This window comes from Hyperolius riggenbachi, chromosome 7, assembly GCF_040937935.1.
Source record: "Hyperolius riggenbachi isolate aHypRig1 chromosome 7, aHypRig1.pri, whole genome shotgun sequence".
Lineage (NCBI taxonomy): Eukaryota > Metazoa > Chordata > Amphibia > Anura > Hyperoliidae > Hyperolius > Hyperolius riggenbachi.
The window spans coordinates 144,606,290-144,632,337 of NC_090652.1; the positions used below are offsets into that span (position 1 = coordinate 144,606,290).

Sequence of the window (26,048 nt, forward strand, 5' to 3'; positions counted from 1 at the left end):
CTGACACCAAATACAAAGCCTACCTATGTGTCAGCTGACTAAAACTGTCAGCTGACACTTAGTCCTCTGTTTTCTCAATGAATAGGATGGACGTTTGCTCCAAAACATCCATACTCCATCAGTGCTGGAATACACAGAGTGAGGAGCGGCACACGCAGCCCCGTCGGGAAGGATGCCAGCGTTGCTAGGGGCTGTGTGCGCAGATGCAGTAGAGGACACAGCGGCCTGTGTCTCGCCGCGGGAGCCCTCATCGCGGGAGTGTACAGGTAAGTCCCTGATAATACACAAGGCGATAACAGTAGTACAAACATATGTATATACAGGTAAGTCCCTGACAATACACAAGGCGATAACAGTAGTACAAACATATGTATATATTCTGACTTTTACAGTTTGTTATCATACTGCTCCTTTAAAAGTGATACTTGGTGCCAAGCACTGTGTGGGAAAAGATGCGACAAAACTGGAAGGACTAAGGGCCTGTACACACTGCTGCGCTTGCGGTGTGCTTTTAAAATCGCATATGTTTTTTATTTGCAAGGTCTTTTGAAAAGTCATGAAAATCATGAAGACCTGTACACACTATTTTCATGAAGGCTTTGCGATTTAAAAATTGCATGTGATTTAAAAAGTGCATTGCAAGTGTATCAGTGTGTACAGGCCCTTATTTACATATCAATTTGATTTAAAAACATATTAATAGTCTTATTCAATAATAGTAGCTTGGCTTATATAACAGATGATTATATGATCAAAAGCAACTGAGTGTAGGAATATAAGAGATCTAATAAGGAAACATATAATACTTAAAGTAAACCTGTACGTTTAAAAAAAGAAAAAAAAATACTTACCTCAGGAGGGGAAGCCTCTGGATCCTAATGAGGCTTTTCCCGTCTCCCTTCGCCGCATCCATCTGAAAATGGCGCCTGCGAATAATGGCGCACGGTGTTGCCGCTAATCCGTTTGCCGCTTATCGCTATTTTTACCGTTAAAGCCTTATTGTTATTTAACGTTAAAGCCTTATTGTTATTTACCGTTAACACACAGAACCCTCTCTGTACCTATCCCTAACCCCTGAACCCCCCTGGTGGTGCCTAACCCTAACCACCCACTGGTGGTGCCTAACCATAACCACCCCCTGGTGGTGCCTAACCCTAACCACCCCCTGGTGGTGCCTAACCCTAAGACCCCCCTGGTGGTGCCTAACCCTAAGACCCCCCTGTTGGTGCCTAACCCTAAGATCCCCCTGGTGGTGCCTAACCCTAAGACCCCCCTGGTTGGTGCCTAACCCTAAGACCCCCCTGGTGGTGCCTAACCCTAAGACCCCCCTGGTGGTGCCTAACCCTAAGACCCCCCTAGTGGTGCCTAACCCTAAGACCCCCCTGGTGGTGCCTAACCTTAAGACCCCCCAGTGGTGCCTAACCCTAACCTTGACAGTGTTACATTAAATCCATTCCCCGTTTTGCAGTTAAATAACATCTGCAGTTTGGCTTATGTAGGGCGCTACTGATAAATAACGTTAGTGTGTGCCACTATTGATAAATAACGTTAGTGTGTGTGCCACTATTGATAAATAACGTTAGTGTGTGCCACTATTGATAAATAACGTTAGTGTGTGCCGTTTTTCTTCTTTTTTCCCTGTGCGCCATTATTATGCAGTACTAACGATAAATAGCGATAAGCGTCTCTTTTTAATGCGGCGCCATTTTTATGCATAGGCGCTGTGCGCCATTATTCACTGATCCCCCCTTCGCCAGCCCAATCCAGCGCTGTCATCCCCCCAAAAAATCAAAATCAATAACTGGCCTGCCTACGCAGGTGCACTAGCGGCTTTTTCTGCTCAAGCTCTGGAGGAAATAGATGATCCTGATCATGTCTGCTGTACTGCACAAGCACAGGCTCACACTTCCGCAGAAGAGGTCACCTGATCGGGCTTGGCTATTTCTCCCGGAGCTTGAGGTAAAAGCCGCTAGTGGGCCTGTGCGCAGCAGCAACCAATGCCGACAAGCTGACTTTCAGGGGTGCCAGTGCTGGATTGCCTCTGCTGAAGTGGATGGGGGAATCTTCTTTAGGATCCAGAGGCTTCCCCTTACTGAGGTAAGTTTTGCATTATGCAATGGGAATGCGCACTGTACTATGAATGTTAACATAAAAGTCTAGGGACTTTCATGTCACCTTGTGCATTACACAATATATGAATATAGTGCATCATGACAGACAGCAATGCACATAGTGTGTATAAGCCCTGAAACCCTCCAGCTGCATGGTTTTAAACTAAGGGATGGGAGGCATTTGGACTATATAAAGTAAATTAAAATGAAAATGAAACATATCCCAATTGATGAATTAAAGGCATAAGAGATAAGGTTACTGCTAGGCAACAAGGAAGGAGTGGAAACCTTACCTGAATGGGTATGCCTGTACACACGCACATACATCCAAAATCAACTCACTCCTTTCCTGATTGCCCTGCAGTCACCTCCTGGCTACTTGAAACTATCAATTAAAATGTATCAGATTTTAATTCATTTTATATTGTCTACCTCTGAAAGGAGCTTGCTGAGGCTAGGTTCACAGTGGTCAGTTGCATAACACAGCACAATAACCGCAATGCAGACTGGTCATGCATAGACTTTAACCTTCCTGGCGGTAACCCCGGTAAGCCGCGCAGGAGGTTTTCTCAGGCCCTACTGGGCCGATTTGCTTAAATTTTTTTTTGCTGCACGCAGCTAGCACTTTGCTAGCTGCGTCAGCATACCGATCGTCGCCGCCCCGCGCTCGATCGCCACTATCCGTAGCGGCCCCCCCCCCCCCCGCAGACCCCGTGTGCTGCCTGGCCAATCAGTGCCGGGCAGCGCTGAGGGGTGGATCGGGACTCCCAATGATGTCACGACGTCGGTGACGTCATCCCGCCCCGTCGCCATGGCGACGGGGGAAGCCCTCCAGGAAATCCCGTTCTTTGAACGGGATTTCCTGATCGGAGATCGCCGAAGGCGATTGAAGCGGGCGGGGGGATGCCGCTGAGCAGCGGCTATCATGTAGCGAGCCCTGGGCTCGCTACATGATTTAAAAAAAAAAAAAAACTGCTGCGCTGCCTCCTGGCGGAAATAATTAGACCACCAGGAGGGTTAATAGAAAGGCCTCAATTCACTAAGATCATGCTGGAGATAATAAGGCAAGAGAAAACTTACCTCCACACAGTAAGAGAGTTATCTTATCTCTTCATTCCTTAAAGAGAATCTGTATTGTTAAAATCGCACAAAAGTAAACATACCAGTGTGTTAGGGGACATCTCCTATTACCCTCTGTCACAATTTCGCAGCTCCCCGCCGCATTAAAAGTAGTCAAAAACTGTTTTAAAAAGTTTGTTTATAAACAAACAAAATGGCCACCAAAACAGGAAGTAGATTGATGTACAATATGTCCACACATAGAAAATACATCCATACACAAGCAGGCTGTATACAGCTTTCCTTTTGAATCTCAAAAAATCATTTGTGTGTTTACCTTCTGTCCACTTCTTCTCTCATGCACTGAACATTACAGGCTTCCTGCAGACAGCTCTGCATGTGCCTGTGTTTGTAATTCCTCAGTATGTGTCAGCCAGCTACTTTCACAGCCTAACAGAGGAGGATTTTTATCCAGCTCTCTTCTATCACTGATAAGATAGCAGAGAAGCTGCTGGCTTATGTAAATAAAACACACACTGGAGTGTGCATAGAGGAACAGACCAGCACAGAAGAGTTGGCAGCCTTCCAGACACAGGCCGACAAGTCTGACAGGGGAAAGATACATTGATTTATTACAGAGACCTTGATAGTACAAAGTGCTGCAGTGAGCCAGAACAGATTAGAATAGGTTTAGGACCTTGTAGGATGGTAGAAAAAACGTTGTAATTTTTGTTACAGAGTCACTTTAAGTTACCTCCTCTGTAGTTAATTTACCTCCTCTGTAGTTAAGTTACCTCCTCTGTAGTTAAGTTACCTCCTCTGTAGTTATTTTCACACGCAGTTAATTAACAACCTGTCTTTAACTCTGGAGTTAATTTAAGGATTGAAGAGTTAATTTAAAGACAGAAGAGTTAACTTTAGGTTTGCCTGAGGTAAAATGTTTCCTGAGTACTACCTGCCTCGTCACCATGGTGATAACTAAAGAAACGTTATTAAAGACAGGAGATAAGCTTAGTGAATTGAGGCCAAAGCCTGCATGCAGCAAGTTAGAATAACCCAATCAGATACAATGCAGTACTAAAACATTAGACTATGATTATGGTATGATTATGGGCTCCTCTGAGGACAGTCAGAAAAGGCGGACATACAAAATAGGGGGATACATAGGAGGAGGGGGGTAAAGAGGTAAAGGCACAAGACTAAGAGCCTGGTGGGAAAGGAGAAATGGCAGGAAGACCTCTCACCAGGACTGCAGACATCACCAGTGCTGTTTTGCAAGGACATGCTGTTAAAAGAAGGCACTAAAATCTGAAAAGAGGAACGGGTCATGGGAGAAGACAAGAGGGTGGGAGGGAGAGCTGGGAAAAGAGATAAGATTACCTGCAATCAAGCTAATCTAAATTGCCTGGAGCTTTCTTTGCTCACTACAGAAGTTGGCTGTCAGCACCTGCATCACTGGCTTCTGATGAATTACTCTGATCAGGATAAATGATCAAGAGTCCAGGGCACTCTGGCATTACAGCAACCAGTGTACATGGCTACTAATGACAGGCAACTTCTGAAGCACTAAACACATCCTGTCACCTCTACCTGCTAATGTCCCAGCTGCAGCACAGCAATCTTTCTCTCTACTCACCTTGCTGCTCTGCACATTCACTCACTACAGGCTGTGTGTAGAAAGCGATAAGACACATTGCCCACGTGACAGGAAGGAGGAGGGGTGCTACATCTAGTGCAGGAAGTAGTACAGTCCCCTGAACTGTCTGCTGCTATTTTCCCGAATGTTGCCCAAACTATGAAAAAAAGGTCACAGGTGTAAGAACCAACCCGCGCAACCGCGGCCACACACCACCGGTCCCAGCGCAGCTCTAGCTATACTTAGTATAGCTAGAGCTAATGCATCTTTGAATTTCCCTCCAATGCTCCCCGCTGGTCTATTATCAGACCAATGGGGAGCCTTGGAGCCAAATTCAAAGATGCTTTGGCTCTGCTATACTAAGTATAGCTGGAGCTGCGGCTCCTGATCTCCTCCCCACCCACCGCACCTATAGCGCCCACCTACGCTGTCACCCTGACTCTGATATCAGCAATCTGGCTATCACAACCTGTATGAGGACAAGAGGTTAAAGAGGCTCGGGAGGGGGACCCCTCATTATTTTTTTTTAAAGTTTCCCACATTTTTTTTTATTTCCCACACAGCCGCAGAGTGTATTTCCCACACTCTGCAGCTGTATAGCAATCCCTGGCCAAAGCGTTGCCACTTCCATAGGGCTTCCTGGGGTCCCTACCCCCTGGAAACCCTGTCATGAAGTTCATTGCTCTTTCTTTTTATACATGTAAATTTACACTACCGTTAGGTTAATACTTTATCTGTCATTTACCGCATTTAAATGTATACTTTTTTCCTATTGTAACTTTAAAATCGATTTTCTCAAAAACTATAAGGTCTTTTTGAAAAGAAAAATGTTCCTCTTGTTCCCACTGTATTCTTAACATACCCTGTGTAATGATCTGCTCTGCTGTCTGCACAGGCAGACAGCTGTTTGACCATTCTTTAGGTCTGAATGCTACAGGTCTCTGGAAAAGAGACCTGTCTTCACTTTGCAAGTTTCAGAGTTGCTCTGCTGGTGAGGTATTTGCATACACTTGTCATGCAAATTGCTTAGCTGTTTCCTCTGATGGCTTGCAGTATAAAAAGCTCTGGTCTACACTCCCAGACAGAGCACAGAAGGACCCACCGCCACTGCCACTAGAGCGGATGCGATCCAGACAGACAAACAGATGGGGCTACCAGTAGCAACCGCTGCACTGGCTAGCACCCCTAAGACAGGGTACAGGCAGAACGATTTCCTGTCGACCTCCGCTGGTGACAAGACAATTGCAACAGATACAAGGCAAAACAGATCATACAACCTGACTGCGCTAGAAGGGATGCCTAGTCCAGTCCCAAGGAATTACTCTAAGATAATCTTAGCAAACAATAGCAAGGCTGGTACTCCAGGAGAGTTAGCAGGAACAAACCATCATGACCAGCAAGGAATTCTGGGAAGAAATGGTTTTTATACTGCAAGAAAATAACAAACGCTAGCTAAACGCGAACTCCGCACTCATTCGCAACAGCGAACGCGTTAAAGACACGATCACCACGCGTTAGGCGCCCAGTGATAAGCGTGCCACCCTAACTAACCAAGGAAACACAAACACAAAATAGAGAACGCAAACGCTTGCTAAACGGTTACCTCACCGAGCCTACAGCAAGCGTTCGTACCAGACAAGACAGAAGGAGCAGCCAGCAGCAACCGCAGCTCTGGCCTACACTCCCAGACAGAGCACAGAAGGACCCACCGTCACTGCCACTAGAGCGGATGTGATCCAGACAGACAAACAGATGGGGCTACCAGTAGCAACTGCTGCACTGGCTAGCACCCCTAAGACAGGGTACAGGCAGAACGATTTCCTGTCGACCTCCGCTGGTGACAAGACAATCGCAACAGATAGACAGAACAAGGCAGAGCTGCGGTTGCTGCTGGCTGCTCCTTCTGTCTGTCTTGTCTGGTACGAACGCTTGCTGTAGGCTCGGTGAGGTAACCGTTTAGCAAGCGTTTGCGTTCTCTTTTTCGTGTTTGTGTTTCCTTGGTTAGTTAGGGTGGCATGCTTATCACTGGGCGCCTAACGCGTGGTGATCATGTCTTTAACGCGTTCGCTGTTGCAAATGAGTGCGGAGTTCGCGTTTAGCTAGTGTTTGTTATTTTCTTTGACGTTCTGATCGTTGTTATTTGCTGTGTCTTTCTTGCTACACTTGTGCTCTGTCTAATTCGGTCTTGTGTCACTATTGGAATTCGCCACTCTTGCAATTGCGTTCCCATTTCGTTTCCGTTGTTGTGTGTTCACAGTCGCTGGGTGGCGACTAGATTGGTGGACACACATACATTCTGTCTCTGTGCTCTCTCTCTTTAAGGGCTATCTTGCCCTGCATTGCTTCAACTCGTACAATTCCAATCTGGCATCGGTGGCAGTGCAGAGACTGTGTTCGTCTGCACTCCACAGCTCCATCTGCCGGTGGGAATTTCCCTCTACAGGTGCATAGCACCATAGCTGGGTTCTGTCAAATTACACGCTTGTGGAGGATTTCCGCAGTGTCAGCGCGCGTCCTGTGCGCTGACCTCGGAAACAATTCCGCAATCGTTACACCCTGCAAATTTGGTGTTTCTAGCACGTATGGGGCTTTGCTATTAACTGTTAAAGTTGGCGGGCGGGTTCCGACTCGTGATTATGGCTGTAAGCCGTGATTACGGGTCGAAAGCGAATGTAATTACGGATGCATTCAAAATCGCCATCTGTGATCACGGCTGATCACAAATTACAATTTCAAGCCTGTGATTGCTCAAAACAGCCTGTAATCACGGGTTAGAGTAGGTCCACACTATATGCGGTAGCAGAACGCATTCCGCAGTCCGGACTCCAGTTTTGAAAAACCGTAACGTAAATTGGAAAAAATTGGATCTGTGCTGCATTTTTGCAGCATGTTTCCAGTCCGTGCAAAACATTCCGTGTCTGGGTGGGGGGCATTCTGGAGGGTGTAGCAGCCAAGAAGGGGGCCAGCTGGCACAGCCATGGGTAGGGGGGTTGGACCTCCCCTCACCTGGGTGCCCCCTTCCACGCTTCCCCTCCAGCTACTTTTGTTAAAATCATTACCTGCGAGTAACTGTGAGCAGGGAACTCACTCATTTCCTTGCATTCCCCCGCTTGTTGCGTCGCTTCCTGCAATGCCACCCTCTATACTTGATTTTAACAAAAGTAGCTGGAGGGGGAGTGGGGAAGGGGGCACCCAAGGGAAGGAAGGGAGGTCCGATCCCCCTCCACACCACTGTGCCCGCTAGCCCCATTCAGCGAAGTCCCGACAAATACAGACTCTGCGTTCAGTTTTTCTTCATGGATCCCCCGTATCAGTTGTTTTAAATGAGTGAAGCCAGCTGCTATTTTTACCATTGGTATCCATGTCCGGGCCCACAAACGGAGCCACAGATACGTTTTTAAAACAAGTGTGAACTTAGCCTTACTCGTGATTCCGAGGTCATGATGAGCATCCCTGAAATGCTGCAGTTATGGCTGGCTCTTGTTGGAGAGGTTTGACATGGCAATAGTGTCAGTAATGAGTGCGTACACCAGGCAAAGCCATTAGAGGCGTGTCATTACATAACTGGGTTCAAAGATCATTATTCATACTGATTTTCCGAAGTTAAAGGCGTACACTGCATTTAGGTTGGATCCAATCTACTGTGCCCAATATGGTCTGACCACATTTTGGTTTTATGGGTGGGATGTTTCTGCATTTGATATGGTATGATATGCAAATTATGTGTTTAATTCTGTAGCTTTGAGCTTCCTTCATCATTTTTGGGTCTAGGATGTTACGTAAATAAAGAGAGACAAGCATTAACTTATTTGTCGATATTTCGTATTTCATACGTTATGTGTACTCTAGGCAAAGGCCTGGAGCTCTAGAAATGGGCATTCAGTAACAGTTTATGGCCGTGCTCATCCAGCAATAGAAGACAACGTATAGTTGCCACCCAAATGTCACACTTACACTGAAGACAGTACCAACTGTGTCTATGAGGTTTGTGCCATTTTCTGCCACCACTACAACCCATCAATAAGTGTAAGGAGAGGAGAGGGTTCTAGTGCTTTATCAATCCTTTCCCAGGAACTGCTGCCAGTATGACAAATAGAGAGTGTTGCAGATAGAGAGAGCCAGCATTCTGGTTAGAATCCACCTTAGGTCTAAAAGACCCAGTAATCTGTAACCGAAGATACCAACCAGCCCCAAGGCTGAGCATGCAGTGTCTCACAGCTGCCAGATGTCTCACCCTCTCATCTCATTGAAACAATCCTTCTTTGCCTGAAATGACTGTAGTTGTAGAAAGAGTCAGATGGGTATACAAGATGAATGAATTAACAGCCAAACTTAGGGCCCGTTCAGACTACAAAGTGCGGTCCGCAACGCATGCGGACCGCAACGCGTACGAACGCACGCCATCCGCGTTCGTATGCGTTGCGTGGCTGATCCCATCACTGAAAAGTGAATGGGACAGCCGCACGTTTTTGTAAATTTGCGTGCAGCATGCGTTCCCGGACCGCACAGGTCCGGAACGCATGCTGTGTGAACATCAGACATTGCACTCTGTGCAATGTCTGATGTCCTGCGTGTCGGCCCCCCCGCACGCGTTTCCAAAACGCATATGGAAACTCGTGCAGTGTGAACGGGCCCTAAGAGATAAAGGACTTGATTAATGAAAGGAGCGTGAGATCAGCGCACCCTATGCTGCGGTAGTGTAGCTAGCATGCGCTGGTAACTTACGCTCACTCCTTCTAACTAACGGCCACTCCACTCATCCCGCTCTGAGCCCCGGTGGCTCCAGTGGCTTTCTAGGACATGATTCCGGCCCTTTGATTAGCCCAATAGGCTTCCTATAACTTAATAGGCAGACGATTGAGCCAATCAATGTGCAGGTATCACATCCTCCAAAGCCAATAAACCCGGAGATGCACAGGGCGGGATGAGTGGAGCAGCCGTTAGTTACAAGGGGTGAGCATAAGTTACCAGCGCACGCTACAATGCACTACCGCAGCATAGCATGCACTAAGCTTGCGCTCCTCTCATTAAGCTGCGCTCTTTAGCTCTCATCTATGAGAAAGTAAGCTTGCCTTCCTAACACATACTCCCACTCACTCTGTCAGTATTAGAGTCCCCTCTCCCAGTCAGGCTTCCAGTTTTCTCTTTCACGCAAACTGCATGCTTTCTACAAATAGAACTTGGGACCAGAGTGTGCATTTCATTAGAATCAACCAACCAGTGTTCATACCACAAAGAGTAGGGGGAGGTGGAAGAATTTTTACCTTGTGAATCTTTAAAATGGCTGCCTATGCCAGCAACTTCTTCATGTGTTTCCACTAGTTCATATTGCACCATCCCAAGACCAGGTCCATCTCCCCGGGTATCTTTTTATTGTTTCTTTTATTAGGCTATCTTAGGTGGTAATGGGGTAACGTTACAGTGCTGAAAAAATACACTTCATTTCACTCATAAGCTGCCCTTGGCTTAACACGATTTTACATGTTAATCTTCTATAACTGTCAAAATAAGATCAGTTTAAATGGACATCTTCTATAGAGAAACAATAAACAGTATCACTCATTGCTATGACAGAAACCACAGAGGGTAATTAATTTGAGCCCTGTTTGCTTTTTCTTGAGTTCTTTGAGTAATGGTCACTGTAAACAGCTCTAGGACAGATAACTCATATCTGTCATTCTTCTAACAAAGTACTAGCAAATATATATATATATATATATATATATATATATATAGAGAGAGAGAGAGAGAGAGAGAGAGAGAGAGAGAGAGAGAGAGAGAGAGAGAGAGATATTTCAGGGCTGCTAGGTGAGACTTGGGTATGATTAATTACCTTAGACTACACAATGTCTAGATGAAAGCCCTTCAACAAGGTGAAATGTCAAGCACTAATTTGTGTGACACAATTAACTTGTTTATGTTTAATTAAAAATGAATAATGGATCATCTTGCAAGGGTTGTTTAGCCAGATTTAGCTCATCATAGAAAAAAGCTTAGTTGATATACATCACCTTTAAATTACTTACAAAAAAAATAAAATGAGGATGTACATTATATACTGGCAGTTTTACAAACATGTTGGAAATAGATTACCCATATTTTTAACTTAATGGTTCTAATGAGGACAGCAAGGGAAATGTTACAGTACTTCAGTGCAACCAAGAAAAGTAAAAGGGAGTTGTAACATCCAAAAATAAAGAAGCACCACAAAAATAGAGCCACAAAAAGATACGTAAATCCCCTTTTTTTTCTAAAAATAGGTCCATATATGTTACTCAATTTGCTACAGTAACAAGCTAATCTTAGAATGTAAAAAACAGAAAGCTTCCTATTTTGGATAAGATAAGGACACTATTACCAGAGGGTAATTGAATCCCTCCCTCCCTTTTGAAGAGTTTGCACAGTGATTTAAAGAGAACCTGAACTGAAAATAAAAAGTCAAAATAACCATACACAGGTCATACTTCCCTCCTGTGTAGTCTACTACTCAATCTCTTTTTCCTTTCTTGCATCCCATTTGTCCACTGTGATCAATGAAATTCTAGGTCCTCCATTTTAAAAATGGCCATTACTCCATAACAGCTTCCTGCTCAGCATACTGTTAAACTGTAATATCCCCCACTTGAACCATAGGGAAACATGGACATTGCCTTGCACAATCAGTTGTAACTGAAAGCTGCTGATATATAACTGACAGCAACTGGTATATTTCAGTTCTGACAAAATATTGTCAGAACTGGAAGGGATCTGTAATGTTCTGCTCTGCTGTCTGCACAGGCAGACAGCTTTTTGACCATTTGTTAGGTCTGAATGCTGCAGGTCCCTGGAAAAGAGACCTGTCTCCACTCTGCAAGCTGCAGAGTTGCTGTTCTGGGTAGGAATTTGCATCCACTTGTCATGCAAATTGCTTAGCTGCTTCCTCTGATGGCTTGCAGTATAAAAACCATTTCCTCCCAGAATTCCTTGCTGGTCATGATGGTTTGTTCCTGCTAACTTACCTGGAGTCTCAGCCCTTTGCTTACAGTTTGCTAATATTGCTATTTTAGGGTAGTTCCTTGGGAGTACCCTAGCATTCCTGTTAGCATAGTCAGGTTGTTTGTTTCCTGTATTGCTTTGTACTGTCTATCTGTTGCAATTGTCTTGTCGCCAGCGGCGGTCGACAGGAAATCGTTCTGTCTGTTGGGATCGCATTCACCCTAGCGGTAGAGGCGGTGGTTCCTTCTGTACTCTGTCTGGGAGTGTAGCTAAAGCAGCTGTTGCTGCTGGTTGCTCCATCTGTCTGTCTGTTTGGATCGCATTCGCCCTAGCGGTAGAGGCGGTGGTTCCTTCTGTATTCTGCCTTAGGAGTATAGCCAGAGCAGCGGTTGCTACTGGCTGCTCAATCTGTCTGTCTGTCTGGAGCGAACGCTTGCTGACGTCTCAGTGGGGTAACCGTTTAGCAAGCGTTCGCGTTCTCTTTTGTTTTCGTGCTTCTTTGGTTAGTCAGGGTCGGTATGCTTTGTCGCTATTGCGCTTCTCGTGTCCCGACCGTGCCGCGCACGCTCTTTGTCGCTATTGCGGCTTACATGTGGTGACCGCATGTAGTTAGTCCTGTCTGCTCCTGTGTGTTTGATTACTGTTTGTTATCAGTTCTGTCTTTATTCTGTTCCTTTGCTCTGTATTACTCAGTCTGGTGTCGCTATTAGCAATCGCCATTCTTGCGATAGAGTTCCCACTTTGTTTTCGTTGTTGTGTGTTCACCGTCGCCAGGTGGCAACTAGATTGGTGGACACACATACATTCTGTCTCTGTGCTCTCTCTCTCTCTCTCTCTCCAAGGGCTATCTTGCCCTATATTGTTTCACTACGTACAATTCCCATGTGGCATCTGTGGCAGTGCAGAGGGTTTATTCCTCTGCACTCCACAGCTCCATCTGCTGGTGGGAATTTTCCTCTACAGGTGCATAGCACCATAGCTGGGTTCTGTATTTTATACGCTTGAGGAGGATTTCCGCAGTGTCAGCGCGCATCTTGTGCGCTGACCACGTAAATAATTCCCCAATCGTTACAGGATCATTGTAAGTAGAAAATGGTGAGCTTCTGAGAGGAACTGACAGTGAGGTCAGTATGCAATATTCATTTGTAGGTACATCATGTGTTTATTTTAAATAATTTTACTCACTTCAGGTTTCCTTTAAGCCTATTGTCTAGGTGATGTTTGCTGTTGGAGGGAAAGTAAGTTGTGGCAGTAGGGAGGGGAAATTAATGCTGTGCTGGGTTTAAAAAAAAAAAAACATGAAAACCATTAGAAATATTATTTACTTTTTTATATCACATCTCTCCTAAATATGTTGGACGTATGGACGTATGTCTTTTTTCAACCAAAATAACTATGTAACTATGTTAGTGAGCCCCAACAATAACAGGATATGGTAAGCTAAACAAGTAACTTCTTATTGGATTATTTTTTCAGTTAATATGGAGTTTCATACTAATTTAAGCTGCTTTGGATCACTATATTTAAAAGTTTTTATCCAAACAATGCTTTTTGATGCACGGTGATTTGATTAGATTCAATAGGGTATATTATTATTTACAAAAAGTCTCAACTACATACAGATAGGAAAATTAACCTCGGGATACAACATACTCCAATGTCACTGAATGTTGTCAGTTATCTTATTACTTTAAACAACCTTTATGTGCCAAAAGTAAATCATATGCAGTTCCCCGCCAGTTAGTGGAATTGTGCCTGGATTATGCTGGAATTTTACTTCCTCCTGCAATGTTTGGACTTTTCATTTGAATTTTCAATAGCCAGTGGTGTACATTAACCACTTGAGGACCCACCCTTTACCCCCCCTTAAGGACCAGGGTTATTTTTTGTGATCTGTGCTGGGTGGGCTCTGCAGCCCCCAGCACAGATCAGGTTTCATGCAGAGCGATCAGATCGCCCCCCTTTTTTCCCCCTATGGGGATGGTGTGCAGGGGGGGTCTGATCGCTCTGGTGGGCAGGCTTGTTGCGGGGGGGGCACCTCAAAGCCCCCCTCCGCGGCGAAATCCCCCCCTCCCTCTCCTACCTGCTCATCCCCGGTGATCGGGGCTGCACAGGACGCTATCCGTCCTGTGCAGCCAGTGACAGGACGTCCCCTGTCACATGGCGGCGATCCCCGGCCGCTGATTGGCCGGGGATCGCCGATCTGCCTTACGGCGCTGCTGCGCAGCTGCGCCGTACAATGTAAACAAAGCGGATTATTTCCGCTTGTGTTTACATTTAGCCTGCGAGCCGCCATCGGCGGCCCGCAGGCTATTCACGGAGCCCCCCGCCGTGAATTGACAGGAAGCAGCCGCTCGCGCGAGCGGCTGCTTCCTGATTAATCAGCCTGCAGCTGGCGACGCAGTACTGCGTCGCTGTTCCTGCAGCTGCCACTTTGCCGACGCACGGTATAAGCGTGCGGTCGGCAAGTGGTTAAGGATGCCTGTTATCCTTATACTGTACCTATGTAATCTAGCCTTCGAACCCCTCACCCAGGCGGTACTAAGAGACCCCTTAATTTCTGGCCTTAAAGTTAGCCACAATTTTTGTCTATGCAGATAACCTATTGCTTTCATTACCGGACCCAGTCTCATCTATCAACACAGCCAATTCAATTATTCTTAGGCATGGTGTTCTAACTTTAGGATTAACGCTGGAAAGACTGTGATTTTGGACCTGGATTGTTCCCCCTCCACTAGACAAGCCATAACTTGATGCTTTTCCTTCAACCTTTTTAGTTCTAATAATGGTTCCCTTATTGCTGAGTGTAAAAAAAACTGTAGTGGGGAGGGATAAGCATACTTTCAACACTCTGGGCAAAATTTTGATAATTAAGATGCTTCTATTGCCAAAGATTCTCTTCCTCTTTCAGAATCTAACTATATTTTTAACACCTTCTTGACTGAAAAATCTTCAGTGGGTACTTGGGTGGTTCATCTGAAACAGGAAGCGAACTCAAATTGCACACAAAACACTGATCTTAGATAGGAATTCAGGTGGGCTGGCAGAATGTTGGATTGGAGCAAAATCTGGTCTGTGGACAGAGTTTAGAACTCCAATATCTGGCAGACAATCAAGCTGTATCCTGGAATCCACAAATATTGATGGGATTTACCAAAAATGTGTCCACATTGTTATTAGGCCAAGTCTACTAGTGTTTAAAGACTTTATTAATTCAATTTCAGGGCGATCAGTGCTGTTATCTCTTGCTCATAACCCAAGGTTTGGTCCGGGTTTAGAATGCTCCTGTTTACTAGAGCAGGTCTAAACCCAGATAGCCAGATCTACAATGATCTCTTCAATCTTCAGGCCAGTTTCACACTGTAAACCAATGTTTTTATTGCAGTGCGATCGCACCACAAAGTAAAAAAAAAGCCTTCTGCGCAGCCTTACCTACACAGCAATGCATGGTAATCTTCTGGCTGCAAGCCAAGCAAGAATTGAGGCTCTCTAGCACTCACTTCCTGTGGCGGAAATTGGAAGTGCACTGAAGTGTATTGCCAAAATACGCTTCTGCACATGTGCAAACGTGAGCAGGAAACAGTTTAAATGATATACGGCGCTATAGACTTACATGACTTCTGGTCACCACATGTCGCTGTGGATGGTTGCTGGTAACGCGCTTTTGTTGTTGCAGTAAACTGAATACTTCCTGCGCATTGCCTCGCACCACGGGAGGTATGTAAGGCCCCATAGGTTTTCATTGCTTTAGCATTACCCTGCGGTAAAAAAGGGTAATGCACCGCAATGAAAACATCCCAGTGTGAAAGGGGCCTCAAAGAACTCTCTAGAACAAACTGTTCTGGTTGAACTCAATGGACGCCTTTCTTTTTTCAACCCAACTAACTATGTAACCATGTGTTGAAGGACAAGTACTGCAGGCAAGATTGTAGGCTGCATACTTTACAGCCTTATGGTTCATTTCCTTTTTGTAAAAACACGACACCTTTGCTTTAACTGTGAAACGTGCAAGCAATGCGTACCTTCAAAGTGCTGTCAAAGTTGTTCTTTCTTTCTGAGCTGTACGTAACCATGGAAGTGAGGTATGAAGAAGAATATCACACATATAATAGCAGCTCTGGAGGAGCATCCTATTTTACTGTCAGCAATGAAAATTAGACAAAGAGTAGAACAGGGTCTCATTGTATCCCTCTTGTGTTCACCTCTGTTTTAAATAGACGGTGCAATCAGTATCCTGCAGTAAGAACAGACTTAGCTATGGGCTGCCCTGTCATCAGCTGAACAATAAAGCTTTGCACAGCTATTCTCCACAAGTATAATAATTTACTGTATATTCCCTAAAAGGAGGCTGAGTGAAGACAAAAGGTATGTCAGTGTCAGTTACACAATGGAAAATGAGAAGACTTCTCACAGAATTCATCAGAGTATAATTTACTTCCAAAGTTCTTACCCACCAGCTTCTTTCCCTACAGCACCAATAAAAGGTTAATTGTGTGGAATTTAAGATAATATAGCCACTTTCATGAATCCGCTGTTGTCTGTATAAAGATAGCCGGGAATAAAGGCTTTTTATTCCAAGAATTATCCATGCCGCCTCCTTCTGCGAATGATTAATAACATGTCAAAATGCAAAAATGGTGGAAACTATTAGAGATGAATAAAAAATAATAAGCATTAAAAATATTAGTTCAGCAGACATATGAGGTATTATGGCTCATCATGCTGGCTGTAATGAGTAATCTCTTTCTAAATTATCATATAATTAAATCCCATTGTTCTGACTGTATAGCTACTTAACTATATGCTACAGTACGCTTACTTAAAGGGAACCTGAAATAACAGATACAGTATATAGAGTCAGCCATTGTAGACCTTTTACTACAAGTGCTATTTGCTGTATATTTTTCTGACCCTGATTAACCAGTTCCTGTGTAAGTTTGCTGTTGGTGGTAGTTGGGTGAACCGAAAACTAAAGCCAAGAAGATCAAAATGACAATTAGGCAACTACCATTTTTAAAGAGAGTCTGAAGACCTCCAAACCCTCCCGCAGTGGGAGACTTAAACGGATGAGCCTGCGGTGGTAACGAGGGGATGAGAAGAGGAATGGGAAGGCTCTGTAGGACCCAGAGCCTTCCTTCTCCTTAGGTAAGTATCTGTTTTTGTTTAAATAAGGCTTTAAATTATCTTTAATAGGAGATCAGAAATGTTAGACTCCATAGCTATTCCAGTCTCCATAGCTAAGTCCAACCAAACCCAAAACTAAACTTTGAAAATGCTTAACGTAATGATTGCGTCACAGTTGTAAGTCAATAAATATAATTTTACTTGACCTAGTGGTGTATTGTTTTTTAGAGTTGGTTTAATACAGAAGGCTCCTATGGGTACTGATATTGGGGGTACCATTTGGCTACCTATACTTGGGGAGGTAGGCTTTGTCTAGCTGCCTATGGCTACTGATACTGGGGATCCTGTCTGGCTACCTATCATGGGAGAGGGTGGGCTATGTCTAGCTACTTAATACTGGGAGCTCCACTAGCTACTAATACTGGGGGTCCTGTCTGGCTACCTATACTGGGGGAGAGTGGGCTATATCTAGCTACCTAATACTGGGGGCTCCTCTGGTTACTGATATTGGGTGTCCTGTCTGGCTACCGATACGGGGGGAGGTTGGACTATGTCTAGCTACCTAATACTGGGAGCTCCTCTGGCTGTTGATTCTGGGGGTCCTGTCTGGCTACCGATACTGGGGGAATTTGGACTATGTCTAGCTACCTAGTACTGGGGGGCTCCTCTGGCTACTGATACTAGGGGTCCTGTCTGGCTACCTGTACTGGGGGAGAGTGTGCTATGTCTAGCTACCTAATACTGGGGGCTCCTCTGGTTACTGATACTGGGGGTCCTGTCTAACTACCTATACTGGGGTAGGCAGGGCTATGTCTAGCTACCTAATACTGGGAGCTCCTTTGGCTACTGATACTGGGGGTCCTGTCTGGCTACCGATACTGGGAGAGGGTGGGCTATATCTAGCTACCTGATACAGGGGAGGTACTCTGCATTACACACATACACAGGGACAGAGCTGGGACAAGGTCCTCCAGCACCTAAGGCTGAGACACCAAAGTGCACCCCTCCATCCTTCCTACCCCAGCTGTCACACACTGATTGCTATTAGACTAAGAGGGCCACAGGGCCCCCAACCTCCCCAACACCTTAATATCTAGTTATCTGGCTTGCAGTCACTGCTATGTATCCCCCTTTCTTATTTCTTTCTGCTTCAAACACAATAGAGAATGATAGCTGAATGAATTGGGCGCCCCCTCCTACACTGCGCCCTGAGGCTGGAGCCTCTCCAGCCTATGCCTCTGCCCGACCCTGCACAGGGAAGTCACGCTGCATCACACACATACACAGGGGAGGCACGCTGCACCACACACATACACAGGGGAGGCACGCTGCACCACACACATACACAGGGGAGGCACCGTGCATCACACTCATACACAGGGAAGTCACGCTGCATCACACACATATACAGGGGAGGCACCATGCATCACACACATACACAGAGAAGTCACGCTGCATCACACACATACACAGGGGAGGCACGCTGCATCAAACACATACACAGGGGAGGCATGCTGCATCACACACATACACAGGGAAGTCACGCTGCATCTCACACATACACAGGGGAGGCACACTGCACCACACACATACACAGGGGAGGCACGCTGCATCAAACACATACACAGGGAAGTCACGCTGCACCTCACACATACACAGGGGAGGCATGCTGCATTACACACATACACAGGGGAGGCACGCTGCATCTCACACATACACAGGGGAGGCACGCTGCATCTCACACATACACAGGGGAGGCATGCTGCATCACACACATACACAGGGAAGTCACGCTGCATCTCACACATACACAGGGGAGGCACGCTGCACCACACACATACACAGGGGAGGCACACTGCATCAAACACATACACAGGGAAGTCACGCTGCACCTCACACATACACAGGGGAGGCATGCTGCATTACACACATAAACAGGGGAGGCACGCTGCATCTCACACATACACAGGGGAGGCACGCTGCATCTCACACATACACAGGGGAGGCACGCTGCATCACATACAAGAAGAAGGCACTCTTCATCACACACATACACAGGGGAGGCACGCTGCATCACACACATACACAGGGGAGGCACGCTGCATCACATACAAGAAGAAGGCAATCTTCATCACACACATACACAGGGGAGGCGCGAAGAGAAAGAAGAAAGCAAGAAGAAAGCACTCTGCATCACACACACAGGGGAGACACTCTGCATCACACACACACATAACACACATGGAGGCACTCTGCATCACATATGCAAGGGGAGACGAATGGGAGACATGGGAAGGGGGTGTCAGCTAAATCCGTAAGCTATTATCCTTTTTTTTATGAGATAAAGTTGTGGGTGGCCTATAGGCTTATATGTGATTATGTATGGTATATAAGAAATAATGACACTAGGAACTAAACATTATAGGACATTTACAACTGAGTTCATAGCATACTTTAATGGTGCATTATACGCTAGCCATAACTTGACAAAGAGGGCAAACCCCCCTGCATCCGCTTCTGCCAAGATTCTAGTTTCTGTAGAACCATGATGAAAAATACATGGATCTGAATGTAAAGGTTCATTCCAACTATTTTCTCATAATTTCAGCAAAAATGTTTTACTTAAAAGACTTCCAATGTGAAAAATAAAATTAGTTTTTTACTTACCTGGGGCTCTTCTTCCAGCCCCGCGCAGCCATCTCAGTCCCTCGCAGCAGCTCCAGTGGTCCTCGCTGTCCCTGCTGGCCGCCCTCAATGATGGGGACCCTCTTGCGGGGTCAGCTCTTCTGCTTCTGCGCTGGCACACATCCAAGTCACCTGGCGCACACTGTGCCTACGTAGTAGTTGTACACAGGCGCAGTACGCGCCAGATGATGCACAGGTGCAGAAGAGCCCATCCCACCAGCGGGTCGCCATCATTTTGGGCGGCCAACTGGGACAGCAAGGACCACTGGAGCTGCGGCGAGGGATTGAGATGGCGAGGGGCTGAAAGAAACCCCATGTGAGTAAAAAATTGAGTCAGGCATCAGTGCGCAAGCCCGGCCGGACTGATGCTGGACTCTGGTGACCTGGAAGAGGCTGCTGGAGGGTTTTAGGTAAGAAAGGGGGGGGACACAGAATGCGGGGGGGGGGGGTGCGGGAGCCATCAGGACAGCTCCCCATACATGCCTGATCCGCCTGTTTCTCCAAATGTTTTCAGCTCTGGTATCCTTTAAATCAGTACACTATTAAATATAGCCGCTGCCAAGTAAAGAGACTATTGGCTTTGTTCAATCTGAGGTGATAAGAAGTTCAAAACTTGTGAGCTTCTTATCACCTCACGTCGCACAAAATTGAATGGCTAATTGAATTTCAGGCTTCACCTGAGCGATGTACAAGTGTTGAGAGCATAATTCAGGTGAATACGAGCTATTCGCCTGGGAGATGCTATCATTACCTAATGCCAAGTAATGTGGAGGAGGTTTATGTGCTATGGAGCTGTCCTTCAGCACCACGGCACTACTGCCTCTCTCCCCCTGGAGATGCACACGCTCACAATGCTGTCGCACAATGTCCGTTGCTAGGGCCAGCCGGCTCCCAACTCTTACCCAATGTCAGCACTGTATGCCAGTCTCTACTGGCATTGTCATCTCCCACTGCACTGCGCCACTCATGGGACCTGCTGTGACTGCTTCCGTTGATGCTGTCCTCTTATTTATCTTTCTTGGAGTCCAGCAAAAGCATCTTTGATGCTCCTGCTGGGGCTCCTTTTTATCCACTAGGTGGACCTAGTAGCCTAATAAGGCTTTTGCCTTTGTTGTGGGATTTGAACCCTTTAACAAGGGTTCAAATCCTGGCCCAAGCCAGTAAGTAAAACAGTAAGGAGTCTTTGGGCAAGGCTACCTAATGATCCTAGTTGTCCGTGGAGCATGCCTGAAGTGGTTGCAGCTCTGGCAAAAGCGTGAGATACACATTCTGTGTCTTGTCTTTCAGCATTTACCCCTGAGGGGTGGACTATTTAGAAGAATGTTGTTTTGTTGAATTTCATATTTTTACTTTTTCTTTGGTCCACCTGGTTCATGGTAGTGCTGCATCAGAATTGATAACATTTAAAAAAAATACCAGTACACAATATGGGCACTAGCTGTCTCCATTTGCACCTTGCTGTTGGAGCACCTCCTGCTCTTTTTAACAATAGTACAGGTGCCTCTCAAATTCATATGTAATAGCAATAAAGTCCCACAAAGTCCACAATATTCAGTCCTTTTCCTCCTCTGCCAATGTTTCAAGGCCCAGGGGCAAACGCAGGATTTTTAAGGGGGGGATTCCTGAAAGGTCCAGAAGCACTTATGTCCCCGAGTGCTTCCGAAGACAGGTGGCTCCATACTGCCCATGCACAAAAGTGCGCTGGCGTATTACGGAGCTGCCTATCTTTGGAAGTACTCAAGGACATGAGTGTTTCTGAAGGCTTCTTGTAGCAGCAAATTTGAACAGGGGACAGCGGAGAGGAACGGGAGATAGACTTAGTTTGGACAATTCAGTGGAATATGCCACATAGCGCAAACGATAGCCATATGATGCAGGGATATATGCATCTGCGGAAGATGTCGGCGCTATATAAATACTAAATAATAATAATAACATTAGCATCTGTAAATAAGCTACATATCAATTTAGAGGATAGACACAAATTTCAGGTCTCACAAACCAATTCCAGTAGAAGGGTACATATATTGTCAGTATATAGATCAGTACATCAGTCCCAAGGCTTGAAAAGGGACAAAGGAATTTGGCACCAAAAGACCTGTTCCTCTGTAAAAGGAACAGCTAGTACCCAGTTTTTACAAAACTTTCAAAGTGATACAAAGGACTCATTCACACTAGGCAACGCATGCATAAACACAATTTCATACATGCATTGCAATGTGCTAAATTGTATAGGTGGGCAGCTTCCATTCTATTAAAAAAAATGCATGACAATGCATACGTAGTGTGCGATGATGTTCCCAGCTAAGTTACAACGCAGCGCACGGGAACACAAATTGTAGTGTGAATGGTAACAGGAAAGTCTATAGACCTTCATGCTACCTGCATTGCAGGCATTATGTGTGGTGCTGTCTGTCATGACTCACCGCACATAGTGTGAATGAGCCCTAAAGCAATACCAATACCAACTGCCATCTAAATAGTATCTTCAGCAATGAATAGGCAAACAAACCCTTGCAGTTGTGCTGGGCTTTTTAACGCCTAACTTTACAACACAGCATAGAAAGCAAACATATCTCCACATTTAATGTTCATATCAGAAGACACATTTTTTGTCACAAAGGTGCAATTCATGGCAGCATGGACCAGTGGAGGACTGGGACCTTTTGGCCTGGGGGGAAACACAAACTAGAGGCCCGTTATTATGGCAGCCTCAGCCCAAATGACGTCACACACGCACCCCACGTCGTATATGCCAGTAGTCACGTGGAGCGCCAATGCGGAAATACAGAAAGAACACTCCATGGACAGTGTGAAAGTACAGGCACCGGGGGGTACATAATACATTTTGAGGGACAACGGCCGGGGTTTATGTCGTGTCTATCATTCGTGGTTATTGCATGCTGTGATGATTGCATGCCGCACCTGACAACCACACCTGACAACCGAGATTTCCCAACATCTCAGATTGATACATTCAACTAATTTCCACCCCAAATTTATATCTGATTCGATAATATCAAAACGGTTGGCCGATCGGGCCAGGTGATAACTTCTCACAGACTTAACTCTTGCATTCTTCTCTGTGAATTAACAGCCTGTCTTTAAAGGAAACATCCAAGCAAAAAATAAAATAAAAATCCACTTACCTGGGGCTTCCTCCAGCCCCTGGCAGCCGTCCTGTGCCCTCGTCGCAGTTCTGGTGGCTCCCGGTGTCCTTTGCTGCAGAAGCCGAACTACCGCACCTGCGCAGTACAGACCTGACGACGTCGGCGGGACCACGTGACCTGCGCCGTGGAGCGCAGAAGATGCCGACCCAGAAGCCGACCTGACGAGGTCGGCTTCTGGAGCGAAGGACACCGGGAGCCACTGGAGCTGCGGCGAGGGCACAGGACGGCTGCCAGGGGCTGGAGGAAGCTCCAGGTAAGTGGATTTTGATTTTATTTTTTGCTTGGACCATTGCTTTAACTTTAGGATTCTATAGTTATTTTAAGGATTGAATAGTTAACTTTAGAGATCTCTCCTCAGCTTAAAGACAGAAGAGTTAACTTTAGGTTTGCCTGAGGTAAATTGTTTAGTGAATACTATATGCCTTATCACCATGGTGATAACACTAGAAACAGCTCGGAAACGTTATTAAAGTTTACCAGAGCTGAATAAAAGAAACAGTTTTATACATACCTGGGGCTTCCTCCAGCCCCATCCGCACGGATTGCTCCCTTGCTGCCGCCCTCCACTGTCTGCAGCTACGGTACAAGAGGTGAGCTTAGTGAATTGAGGCCTATATATATTGCTGAAAACATTTCTGCTTTTCAAGAACAAAGGATCATTGAAATGATTACTGAAATGAACCAAGTTTTCCTGCTGAGTGTTGTAAGTACACTCTCCTGTTTAGTGTGAAAACATCAATGAAATATTTGAAAGCTTTTTGATGCAATAATAATGGCAACAGTCATTGTTTTTGTGCAGAGGTATCATAGCAGATTTAGAGGGAAAGGGGTTAGGGGTACTTCATGGGAGTAACAGGATAACTTGGATGGCAGAGAGGGTTTGGTGCTGACTCACACATACAAATGTCCATTGCTTGCACTAGTGAATGCTTTAGACCATCGTCCTGCAAGGCCTAAAGTGCAAACACCTGTACAACTACAGTCACCTGCAGAGATTGGAACTCAATCCCTTGGGCGACAGGTTGAGGCCGCGATCTGTTGCCATGGGGAGGGTAGGAGAGCTGACAGCACGGCTCATGACGGAGTGGCATGGAGCAGGCGGGGGGAATAGGAGGACAATAAGCTTGTCCTGTGCTTTGCTGAGACAATATGCCAGTCCACATCTCCTACCAATGCATTAGGGGAGATTGGGGGCCGCGGCAAGATTCTCAGCAGAGGCAACCCTGTCTGGCCACCTTGGATGAGAACCATCTAGCGTGTGTACGAGAATTTACACCATAGCACCTTTTCAATTTATTACATGTAAATGGAGCAGCAGTGGTAGACTAAGGAGTTGGCGGCAGGAGCAGGCCGCTCCTGGTGTCATCATGGCAGGGGATGGTGCCGGAGTCCTCTTGCAGCTACCCAAATGCAGTATTGCAAGTGGAAGCAAACCACCGCGGAGTCCAGCGATGTCTGACCTATCACCACTCAGCTCTCCCCCTAGTGCTGTGTATTCCCATGATGCAGGAAGACATGGCAGGCGCTGGGGGCAGAGCTAAGCAGTGACAGGACGATGCATCGATGGACTGTGTCAGCACAGCTTGCTTCCCCTCACAATACTCCGCAGTAATAGTAAGTCTTGGGTGAAGGCGGGCTGCGGGCAGAGTCTGAGGCATAGGTGGGGTGGGGGGGAATTAGAAAATTTGGGCGCCTGGGGCTAATGGACTATTTATAGTCCATAGACACTAATGCAAAATATCAGCTATTGGGCGCCAAAGAAGAAATTTGGGCGCCCGTCCAAACAAAATTTTTCGTTTTGAGAATTAATGTTTCAATAAATATTGTTTTGAAATTAATTTTGAGAATTATAATATTGTAAATTATCATTTTGAACATTATTATTAGAGATGGCCCGAACAGTTTGCCGGCGAGCAGTATTCTGAGAACAAAGGCCTGTTCACCGTTCGTGTAGAATCTGATTTTTTTTTTTTTTACATTTGCGTTTGCATTTTTCCCATAAAATGGAAGGCGAACGGCCGCCAGGTTTTGGGTTAGTCCATCTCTTCATGGGGGATTTTCAGCATAGCCTTTATTCTTTATAAAAACATTAGGCTTGATTCACAAAAGCGTGATAACTCAGTTATCACGCCTAAAAGCTTTGCACATGAAAACTAGGGTGCTAAGTAGCACCCTACTTAGCACCCTAGTTTCCACGTGCAAACTACTTAGCACCCTAGTTTGCACATGCAAACTACTTAGCACCCTAATTTGCACGTGCAAAGCCTTGAAATCAATGGAGCTTCGCCCGCACAGTAAAATAGAGTATGTTAATGTAATTATGAATGGTGGTTACATTAACATGGGCGGTACTGTAAAACGGCGCGTGCAAAGTCTTACGCGCGCCACATACTGAAGTATATACAGTAATAATAAACGTTGTACATTGCGCTCGTGTGATCTGCACTGACTTCGCGTGCTACCTATCATTATTACGTGAAGTCAGTGCAGTTTACGGTACTTTGCACGTGAAGCTTTTGCGCGAAAAACTCTTGCGCGCATGTTAACACGTGCAAAGCATGTTAGCATATGCAAAGTGGCTTTTCACTGGCGTGCTAACACTTTGCATGCTTTAGTGAATCGAGCCCATTCTCTGAAAAAGATTTAAACAATGAGGCTGGCCAGCCTCCCCAACCCTACACTTCTTTGGCAGTTGGATGGAGCAACTGCTATTCACTAAGTGCTTTCAAAAATAAAGAAAGCCCTGAGAACCCCCCCCCCCCCCCATGAGACGATGGGCTAGTCCAAAATCTGTTCGTAATTTCAGATTTCTACTACTTACTGTAAGTGACAGCAACATAGGAGAGCATTAATTTATGGCTCATACTCTGGAAGAAACATACTTCTTATTTGTGTATGTTTAAATGTATTTTAAATTTTAAGATTTTCGCGACAGAGGTCCTTTAAGTAAGTATCTATTTTTGTTATTTTATTTGGCCTCAAGTACACTTTAAGAGACTTTAACCATTTCTACCACTGGGGCGTGAGGCTCAGCCACAGGGACGCGCTAGTCACGTCCCTGCAGCTTGGGGGGCTGTGCGGGCGATCGTATGGGGAGAAGCCCATGATCACGATGTTGCTGGCAACAGGGGGGATTGGCTGCAGGGGACAAAAGTCCCCTGAGCCAATCCATTCTCTTCCGCCAAGAATAATCATTGTTTTTGTTCAAAAACAGTGTTTATGTAATGAATAGCGGAGACACCGCCGCGCGAGCAAGCGGCAGGGCGGCTGTCTCCGCGTGCAAGCCGG

The 26,048-nt window shown here is 45.8% G+C and overlaps 1 protein-coding gene across 1 annotated transcript in view; it reads left to right on the forward strand.

Moving 5' to 3' along the window:
• The first annotated feature begins 245 nt into the window (after nucleotides 1–245).
• ERCC4 (ERCC excision repair 4, endonuclease catalytic subunit) overlaps nucleotides 246–26,048 on the forward strand; it is a 162,603-nt gene continuing 136,800 nt past the window's right edge. The window contains exon 1 of the mRNA XM_068244717.1: nucleotides 246–266. The gene's annotated coding sequence lies outside the window, so the exon portion shown is untranslated. The remainder of the gene's footprint in view (nucleotides 267–26,048) is intronic.